The sequence below is a fragment of the Tamandua tetradactyla genome, chromosome 2 (assembly GCF_023851605.1).
Source record: "Tamandua tetradactyla isolate mTamTet1 chromosome 2, mTamTet1.pri, whole genome shotgun sequence".
Lineage (NCBI taxonomy): Eukaryota > Metazoa > Chordata > Mammalia > Pilosa > Myrmecophagidae > Tamandua > Tamandua tetradactyla.
Window position 1 is genome coordinate 65,448,198 of NC_135328.1, and position 10,911 is coordinate 65,459,108.

Here is a 10,911-nt window from a genome sequence, read left to right on the forward strand (position 1 = left end):
CTAAAGAAAGTTAATATCCAAATAAATGAGAGCTATAACCTAAGCATGCGTTGGACGTTCAATACTATTAAGATGTCAATACTCTCCCATTTCAACAATGCATTTAGCACACCCCGAATCCTAATTTCAGGATTTTGTGGGGAGTGGGAGGTAGAAATTAACAAGCTCTATTGGAATGCAAAAGACCAAGAATATATATATATATATGACTACAAGAGAAAGTAGCTGGGAAATTACACCACCTTATTCAAGAATTATTATAACATGTCAGTTGTCAGGACAGTATGGTATTGGCAGAAAGTTAGCCATTTAGATCAATGTAGAAAATGGAGAGGCAAAAATATGTAACATATTTATAGGCAAAAGAGCATTTTTTAAAAGAAAAGTGGGAGATAAATTAACGGGGTAAGCTATTTCTTTCAACAAATAGTGCTGGAACAATTGAGTATTTTTCTGTAAAAATATGAACCTGAAGCCTTTACCTTGCAACATTGCAACATAAGCAAAAGTTAAAAGCTTGTACACCATGAACAAGTGAGTTGTATATCTAGGATGAAATGTTGGTTTAACATGTGAAAACAACATGTGAAAATCAATAAATCTAATACACAAACTAAAAGAATAAATGATGAAACCACATGATCATCTTAAAAGGCACAGAAAAAGCAAGATATATTGTCAGGATCCAATATTCATTCATGATAAAGATACTCAAAAACTTGCAATATAAAGGGACTGTGGTGATTAGGTTTATGTACCAGCATGACTCGGCTATAGTGCCCAGCTATTTAATCAAATTCTAATGAAGTTGATGCTGTGAAAGTATTTTGTAGATCAGTTGGTTTCAAGTAGAGGAGATTTCCCTTGATAATTTGGATAGGACTTATCCAATTATTTGAAAGCCTTGAAGAGCAAAAACAGGTTTCACAGAGAAGAATTCTTTGCTTCAAGATTAGTAACAAATCCTGCCTGAGTTTCCAGCCTACCAGCTTGCCCTATAATTTTTGGATTTTCTAGTCCTCACAATTTCATTAGCCAACTCATTGAGACAAACTCACCATAAATAAAGCTAGACGATAACTAGCTAATTAGCTAGATACAGATAGGTCAATAGACAGACAAAGGGAGAATGTAATAGATCTAAACACACACACACTCACATATCATATAGGTAATTTCTCTGCAGATCTTTGATACAGATTTTGGATTGAGTGGTTCCACAGGAACAGAATTTTAAGGATTAATTTTATGAATTGGTTCTTGGGTTTATACAATTGGTTCCCTAATCTGAGTAGATTTAAAATCATCATTGGCTCTCTTTCCAGTGATAAAGAGCATACAGCTAGCCCATGGTGTGATGTGGCAATAGAGATACACAACTATCTTCATTGAATGTTTCTAATCAAATGCTTATGAAAGAAAATGTTCAGGGTGACCAAGTATTTGATACCTTACATTATTTTTGCAAAATAATTACTATGAAATTGGTTTGTTGTCTCTAATGGAGCACCACTTCTGCTCTAGAGAAGAGGAGAAGAGAAAAGGAAAACCTCAAAGCTTTAAATTCTCTGATCAATTTATGAATAAATATTCTTTTCTGAAAGTTTCTATTGTTCTTTGAATGAAACCCTCATCTCCTATAGGCCAAGAGCTGAGATTTCTGAAAAGCACACCAGTATCTCATCCTCTGAGTGGTTGAGTTATAATGCAAATTAAATTCCCAACCTCATGGGGTGTCTGTTAGATTGGAGGCATTAATTGGGAAGGAATGGGATCCAGAAAATTGGAATAGTATATATGGGAAGATGAAGTTGGTAACAATGGACCTCTAAGTTTTTGTTGTTGTTTTTACCAGTAGAAACAGCTCTTCCATCCTAGTTTGAGGAATTTAACCCTTCTTTGCCTGAAGAACCTGTAATAATATTCTCTGAGTTGGTGGCCATGCAAGGCAGAGTCTGCTCAAGACCTATTGACAACACCTGTTTTTGCCTTTAGACCTATAATTTGACTCAAGTTCTAGCATTCTCTAAGGGTGAAGTACAAATTATAGCCCATGAGATGTGCTACCCTCTGAAAATAGTGCCTGTTTTTTCCCAAATTATCCAGACAGAAATCTGAGGAATATGCGTGGAAATTTACATTAAGGGCTTGAGATAATAGTGAAAGGAACATAAAATTGTATAAATATCATTTATCAGTTCAATATCATGATTCAACTCTAAAAGTTTGATTCATTAGCTTAAACATGGACCCAGAGGTAGCCTACACTAAATAAAAATGAAATATCAGAACTGCCTTAGTATATTGAAAGGCATCCAAAGATTTAGGGGTATTTGAATGTTAGAGTAGATATATAAGATCTGCTCATACAAGAGAGTACAGAGGACACGTTTCATCACAATTTTTAGAAATAATTTTGCTAGGAGAGTTCCAGAATCCTTGAAGATCCTGTGGTTACTCATCTAAATAAGTCAGAAATTACAGTGGGAAGTGCCACCGAATAGGGATTCTTAAATGGGATGGGGTAAGTTAACACCAGGGTAGCAGGCCCCAGGTGGCAGCACTGAAGTGCTCAAGATAAGATGGCAGTGGTTCCTGAAATGTACTGCAGAGAGAGATCTATGATGTTGGCTTAATTGGTCATGGTGTCCCTAGAAGAGGAATAGATGAGAAGCCTACTAAAATCTTGCTTGACTTGTATTAAGTTGAAGAATTCTAGGTTAAGTGAATAGAGCTCTAACTCAAATCAGCAAAATAGAGAATTACAACTCATTAATAACTTCCCAGACTTGAGCTAGTTTACAGACTCAGAGCCCCATGAGTGAGAGGGAGCCCAGATACCTTAAAGAAGGACCCTGCTACACTGCTAAAAATTAGCACCATTAATATTTCTTGCAGGCTTCATCAAAGAGATCTAGAGCCTTTTGTCAGGGTTATTGTGCATTTGGGAAAAGGAAATACTCAGGCTTTTCAGTAATTACTGGGACGCTGGCTCTAAACCTGCAGTAATTCCAGAAGACTCAAAACATCCCTGCATTCCACCAGTCAGAGAAAGGGCTTATGAGCTCAGTTGGTCAACAAGATTTGACTTCAGGTCCATCTCATAGAATGTGAAGTGGGTCACTGACTATGTCCAGTGGTTATTTCTAGAGTTCTAGAATGTATAATTGGAATGCTCAGCATCTGGCAGAATCCCCACGTTGGTTCTCTGGTCTATGTAATAAAGATTGTTAAGGTTGGAAAGGTCAAGTGGATGCCAATAGAATTGTCAATATCTAGAGAAATAGTAACCAAAAGCAGTACCACATACCTAGAGGATTGCAGATATGAATGCAACCACAAAAGACTTGAAAAGATGTAGGGGTGGCAGTTCCCACCATATCTCTATTCAAGGTACTTAACCAGGTGGTGTGTCCAATTGCAGTTGCTGTTCAAGATGTGGTTTCGTTTCTTGAGCAAATTAACACATTCCTTGGTAACTGGCTTGCAGATATTCATCTGGTAAACCTTTTTTCCCTCAATACTTGTGAGTAAACACCACTAGAAATATTTTTTTTACTGGCACAGTCAATAATACTCATTCAATGTCTAACCCCAGAGACATATCAACTGCCAAACCCTATATCATAATTTAATCCACAGGGAAATTGATTGCCTTTCCTTTCCACATGAGAGCACACAAGTTCATTACATTGATGACATTATGCTGTTTGAATATGGTGAGAAAAAACTAATATAGACTTATTAAGATACTTGCATGTAGGAAGGATAAATAAATCCAAAATTAAAAATCAGAGTCTGTCTACCTCAGTGAAGTTTGTAGGGATCTATTGTCAAGGAGCATGTCAAGACATCCCTTCTAGATTTCTTTTTCAGGAATATCCTCATGTTGATCCTGGTGGTAAATGCATAACTATGTGATTATACCAGGAGCCACTGACTGTGCACTTAGGATGGGTTCACACATGGTGTGTGAATAAAACTTTTAAAAATACAGAAACCTACAAGTGTTGGAGAAATGTGGAGAAATAGGTGCACTTATTCACTATTGGTGGGAATGTAAAATGGTGTAGTCACTCTGGAAGACAATTTGGCATTTTCTCAGGAAGCTAAGTAAAAGATTGCCTTATGATCTGGCAGTCTTATTACTAGGTATATACATGGTAGAACTGCATGAATAGACATTTACACACAGATATGGCTGCATTATTCACAATTGCCAATGGAGGCAGCCCAAATGTCCACCAACTGATGAGTGGATGGGCAAACTGTGGTTCAAACATATGACGGAATATTGTGCAGGTGTAAGAAGGAATGAAGTTGTGATGCCAGCAATGACATGGATGAAACTTGAGGACATTACATTGAATGAAACAAACCAGAAACAAAAAAAAATAAATATTGTATGGTCTCACTATTAAGAACTAACCATAATGAGCAAGTTCTGAGAGTTAAATTTGAGAGCATAGGTTATTAGAACATAGAAAGAGGGTAGAAATGGGGGGCAATTGTTGCTTAAGGAGTATAGAATGTTTAGTAAGATTGATTGTAAAGGTTTGGAAATGGATAGTACAATACTGTAAGTAACAAAGCTGAGTGTGAATATGATTGAAAGAGGAATGCTAGGGTCTTGCATATCACAAGAAGGAAAGCTAGAGGATAAAAACTGGGACTGTAGTTATAACTTAGTGAAATCTAAAGTAGGTGATGACAATCGGAATTATACAAATATAAGTAAGTCTTTAAGGAACTAGAGCAAACATATATCACTATTGCAAGGTATTAATAATAGGTTGATGTATTAGCTGGGTTCTATAAAGAAACAGAATCAGCAGGAGATATCTGTGAATATAAAATTTATAAAAGTTTCTCATGAAACTGTGTGGATGTAGAGTCCAAGGTCTGTAAGGCAGGCCACAAGCTGGCAGCTCTGGTGGGGGTCCTCAATGAACTCTCAGGAGAGGCTGGGTGGTTGAACTAGAAGAGTGATTGTCTCTTCTGAATCCTCCTTAAAAGCCTGCCAGTGGGGCGGGCCGCGGTGGCTCAGCGGGCAAAGTGCTTGCCTGCCATGCCGGAGGACCTCGGTTCGATTCCCGGCCCCAGCCCATGTAAAAAACAAGCAAAAACAAACAAAATACAATAAAACAAGAAAATGTTTAAAGATGTTTCCCTTTCTTCCTTCCTTCCATCCTTCCTTCCTTCTCTCTGTCTTTCCTTCCCTTCCTCCCTCTCTCTTAAAAAAAAAAAAAAAAAAAAAAAAAAAAAAAGCCTGCCAGTGATTAGATTAAACATCACTCCCCTTAGCTGGTTGCAAATGCAATTAGCTGTGGACACAGCCAACGTGATCATGATTTAAGTCCATGAAATATCCTCATAGCAACAGACATTCCAGAGCTTGCCCAGCAAGACAATTAGGCACCACCACCTGGCCAAGTTAACACAGGCACCTGACCATGACAGGTGATATATGGGAAAAAACAATTAATGCAAACTAAGGTCTATAGTTAACAATAACATTGTAATATTCTTTAATTTGTAAGAAAGGCACTAAATTAAAGCTAAATGTTAATAGGGGAATATAATTGATAAAGGATTTTTTAAGGAGAAAATCAGAGTTATCTCATGTATTGACTATGGTGGTGAATGAATAACTATGTGATTATGCCTAAAATCCATTGATTGTACACTTAGGATTGATTGTATGATATGTGAATACCATCTAAATAAAAAAAATAACAAAAAGATATCCCTTCTAGGGTGAAGGATAAGTTGTTCTATCTGGCTACACCTTTACAGAGGCGCGATGCCTATTTGGCGTCTTTGAATTTTGGAGACAACCTTTGTAACATTACACTGGCCTTTAAAGCTGCTATATTTGAGTGGGTCCAGAAGAAGAGGAGGCTGTGCAACAGGTCCAGACTGCAACATACTCTGCCCTTTGAGCCATATGGCCCAGTATATTCAGGATGTTTGAAGTGTCAGTGGCTGAGATAGATGCAGTTTGGAGGTTTTGGGAGGCTGATATAGGTGTATCACAATACAGACTCTTAAGAGTTTAGAGCAAAGCCCTGACATCTTCTCCAGTCTCTCCTTTTAAGAAATAATTTTCGCCTTGCTACTCGTCCTTAGTGAAGACTGAATGCTTAACCATGGATGGCCAAGTCATCACGTGACTTGAGATGTTCATCATGAACTTGTCTGACCATCAAGCCAGAAAGTTGGATACACTAATCAGCATTCCATCATCAGAAAGAAGTGGTATATATGAGACTTGGTTTAAGCAGGTTCTGAAGGGAGAAGTAAGTTCTACTAGAAAATGGTCCAAATACCCATTGTCCCCACTTTACCACATTACCTGTCTTTCCCAGCCAACAATTATGGTCTCATGGGGAGTTCCCTAGAATCATTTGGGTGAAGAAGTGAGTGGTCCTGGTTTATAGATGGTTCTTCATTATATGCAGGCACCACCTGAAAGCAGACAGCTGCTTTCCTTTTGGGACATTCTCTTTTGGGACATTCCCTTTTGGGACATCCCCAAAGGATAGTAGAAACAGGCATCCTCCCAGTGGACAGAACTTCAATCAGTACTGCAATTGTTTTTTTTTTTGTTGTTGTTTTTGTGTTTTGGAAGGAGAAATGGCCAGAGTTATGAGTGCTTATTGATTCACAGGCTGTGCCCAGTTTTTGGTTGGATGGTCTGAGATTGGGAAAAAATTTGATTGAAAGATCATGACAAGGAAGTCTAAGGATAGAACTCTATGACTAGACAAAAAAAAATGAAGATACTTTTGTCCCTTGTAAATGCTCACCAAAGGAGTGATCTCTGTAGTGTAGGGTTTTAGAAATCAAGTGATGTGGTGATTTTTATAGATACTAATCAGCCTCTTTCCCCAGCCACTCCTGCTATTGCCCAATATATTCATGAGTATAGTGGCCATGGTAGGAAGGATGGAGGTTGTGCATGGACTCAATAACATGGATTTTCATTCATCAAGGCTGACCTAACTACAGCTACTTCTCTATGCCCAGTCTCTCAGCACCAGAAACCACCACTGCATCTCCAATAAAGTATCGTTTCCTATGGTAATTAACCAACTACAAGCTGGCAACTTCAACTGTTTCCATCATGAAAGTCACAGGAAACTGTTTTTACCAAAATAAGCGCTTGTTCTGGATATGGATCTGCCTTTTCTGCATGCTGTGCTTCAGAATAAAAGCTATGATCCAAGGGCTTAGAATGCTGTATCCACTGTCATGGGTTTGTGCACACCATTGCTTCTTATAAAAAAACAAAGCACAACAACATACATATTCTCAAATGAAGTGCAGAGTTGGCCCATGCTCATGGAATGCACTCATCTTGACATGATCCTCATCATCCTGAAGCTGCTATAGCTTCATAGACTGGTGGAGTGGCCTTCTGAAGTTTCAGTTACAATGCCAGCAAAGTGGAAATACCTGCAGAATTAGGGTATAGTTCTCCAGGGGAGCCTATATATACTCTAAATCAGTGTTGAATATATGGTGCTGTTTCTACCATAATCAGAATTAATGGGTCTAAGAATTAAAGAGTGGAAATGGACTGGCATCAGTTACTATTTACCCTAGTGATCTACAAGCAAAATGTTTGCTTCTTGTCCTTTTAACCCTGTGTTTTATTGGTCTAGAAGTCTTAGCTAAGGACTGGACATCACCAGCAGTCAGTCTTAGAATGCCACAGTCTTTGAGAGAAAGCATAGTCTTGATAATGCCCTGATTTGGACTTTTTCCTAACTTCAAAACCATACATGAATAAATCCCTATTGTTTAAGATAACCCATTGTATGGTATTTGTTTGAGCAACCAAGGAAACTAAAACACTGGTTCCATTGAACCAAAAATTAAGACTAACACCTGACCATTTTTGGCTCCTCATGCCTCTGAATCAGTAGGCAAAGAAGGGAATTGCCTAGCTGTGCTTTATGGGGTAGCTGAGTCATACCACCAAAAGGAAATTGGGCTGCTACTTCACCATGGAGGTAAGGTCCTCCTTAATATTGCCATACACTGTGAATACAGTCAATGGAAACCTGCCACAACCAAATTCATGTAGAGATACTAATGGCCAAGTCCCTTCAAGACTGAAATTTTGGGTCACTTGCCAGGTAAAGAACCATGGCCAGCTGAGGTGCTGCTGATAGCAAGGGGATTGGTAGTGGTAGAAAGTAAATAAATACCTACTGTGATCACGTGACAATTGGAGCAACAAGAACACATTGTCATTAATATCTCTTCCTCATTTTGTTATGAATATGTTTGTGTGCATATGAGTGAGAAAATATGTTTTTATATTTGTATATGGATCCTAGAATTATGCACATTAACATTAAAGATTCAATACAAATAGGAATAAACTAACAGGTTCGTAAAGACAACTTTCAAACAAATTACAATGGAATAGTTTCCATAGCATAGAGAAACTCTCATCACAATTGAAATCGCATTCAGTGCTTCAGTAAACAAATTACAAATGAAATTGTCATTCAAGTGAAATGGCAACATGCATAATGTCTCAGCATGGTAGTATTCAGTAAACATAATTCTTATGTGTATTGCAGAATAAAAGTAACTCAAATTGGGGAAAAAACCCTCTAACTAATAAAAGGAGAAACGGATGAAGAAAGAATCTTACAGAACTGTTATGTATATTGAATTGTTTTTACTTCTGAACTGAATTTAGCATTTATCGCACATGTAGTTGCAAAGCAGAAGTGAAATACCATTATCCTTGATGATAATTATTAGAGGAAATGCATAAAAATTTTAAATATATACTTTGAAAATATTTTGCTCTCATCATTTCATGAGTTTCTTTTTCTCTTTATAGAAATCTTTCCGGAACAAGTATATCTAACGGCCTTTTATGAGTGGATACATCTAGCATGTTAATTGACCTTCAATTGCAAGAAGATAGAGTTACATTACTGTTTGTCAATATACAACACTGAAATAAAATAAATCGAATATATTGTTAGTAAGTGCATTTTATCTTTATCTCTTTATCTATCTTCAGAAAGATAGAAGTGTAACAAAGTTCACCAAATAAAAAAAAATCACTTCTCAGTAAAGGGATTTGGGGAATTTTCCCTTTCATTCTGTGTTTTCCATATTTTTTTCTTTTTAACTTTTTATAATATGTGCAATTAAAAAATGATATTATCAATTTTCTTAAAACAAAATAGTAAATTATTCAGTTGTTTAAACTGAGGATTTAACCTATTAAAAATTTTAGCATATTTACTTAATGAAAAAAATCGGAAAAAAAATAAGACAACACAAACGGCATGTCATTCCTGAACCATCAAGAATGTTTCTATGCACACCACACATGGAAACCTAAAATACACAGAAAGAACCCCTGCCCGCCCCCCACACACATTTGAACAAATAAGACAACTGTAGTGCAGATATAGATACATTCACACATTTCGTAGCTAGAAGTTGAGGGAGTTTAGATCTTACAACTCCAGATACCTGTATAAAAGAAAAGGTTAGATCATCAAATGAAAGTCACTAAAACAGTAAAGGATGAAAACGATGCATATTGGTTTGAAGAGGGTGGCAGAGAATAAAATAGGAATTACAGAAGACATAATTGAGGGAACAGAAAAGCATAGTAGAATTTGCAGGCTGAATTAAGAACCTAGCTGTGCTGGTTTGAAAGTATTGTGTATTCCAGAAACGCCATGTTTTAATCCTGATTCAATCTTGTGGAGGCAGCCATTCTTTTGATACTTATTCAATACTGCAGGTGGAAACCTTTGATTAGATTATCTTTAGGGAAATGTGGCACATCCAATTGTGGGTATGACCTTTCGATTAGATGGAGATGTGACTCCACCTATTCCAGGTGGGTCTTGATTAGTTTACTGGAATCCTTTAAAAGAGAAAATATTTTGGTGAGAAAATCAGAAATGACAGAGCCGACAGAAACTTCAGGGCAGATGCCAACACTTGGAGAACAGAGGCATGGATGTTTGAACGTGCCTGGAGCCCAGTAGATATCACCATGAGATGTTGAGCAAGCCAGAACCTGGAGAGGGCCAAGGAAAACCAAGAGATGAAGGCCAAGGCCAGAGAAGCAAAGTGAGGAATCCCCACAAGAACAGAGGCTGAAAGCAATGGAGCCCAGAAACAAGGGACCAACAGATACTAGCCACGTGACTACCCAGCTGACAGAGGTTTTCCTGACCCATCGACCTTCCCTGAGTTAAGACATCTTTTCCTAGATGCCTGAGTTTGGACACTTTTATAGGCTTAGAAACATAAACTTGTAACTTGCTAAATTCCCTTTATAAAAATCATTCCAATTCTGATATATTGCATTCTGGCAGCTTACAAACCAAAACTCCAGCTATTCTGCTGTGGAATTTTCTCCATCAGTCCAAAACTGCTCCACTATGAGTACAGAGAACCCAGGTATTTGTTTTCTTCCCTCAATTTTTTTTCTTTACTTTGTTGTTGTTGTTAGACAAGTTGAGAAGAAAGGAGTGATAGAGTGTTATTATTGTTAAGAAACTGGAACTCAAAAATAGTGACAAATGGCTAATAAGTGGTAGAGTTGAGATGTGAATCTAGAGACTGGTCTGGTAAAGGGAAAAAAATACCTCACCACTCTTTCGCCTATAGGGAAACTGTCATGGATTAAAATGACTGTTACTGCTCAGATTTCATCATCATTTTCGTAGTTCTATTTCAAAACACATGTAGTTGATTGCTTTGATAGAATTCTCTACCTGAGTGTAGAAAACACTTACCTTTATGATGTTTCAATGCAGTGATTCACCCATGCTTGTCCAAGGCCACTTGAGAGTCATGATGTAGAACTATGAAGCAAAAAAAGTAATTTTGGGGCCAAAAAGAAAAAGCATA

The 10,911-nt window shown here is 37.4% G+C and overlaps 1 long non-coding RNA gene across 1 annotated transcript; it reads left to right on the forward strand.

Moving 5' to 3' along the window:
- Positions 1 to 3,250: 3,250 nt before the first annotated feature.
- LOC143660606 (uncharacterized) lies at positions 3,251 to 9,007 on the forward strand. The gene is made up of 2 exons (XR_013164136.1): positions 3,251 to 3,393; positions 8,867 to 9,007. It is a non-coding gene; the product is annotated as an uncharacterized LOC143660606 (long non-coding RNA).
- The last annotated feature ends 1,904 nt before the right edge of the window (positions 9,008 to 10,911 follow it).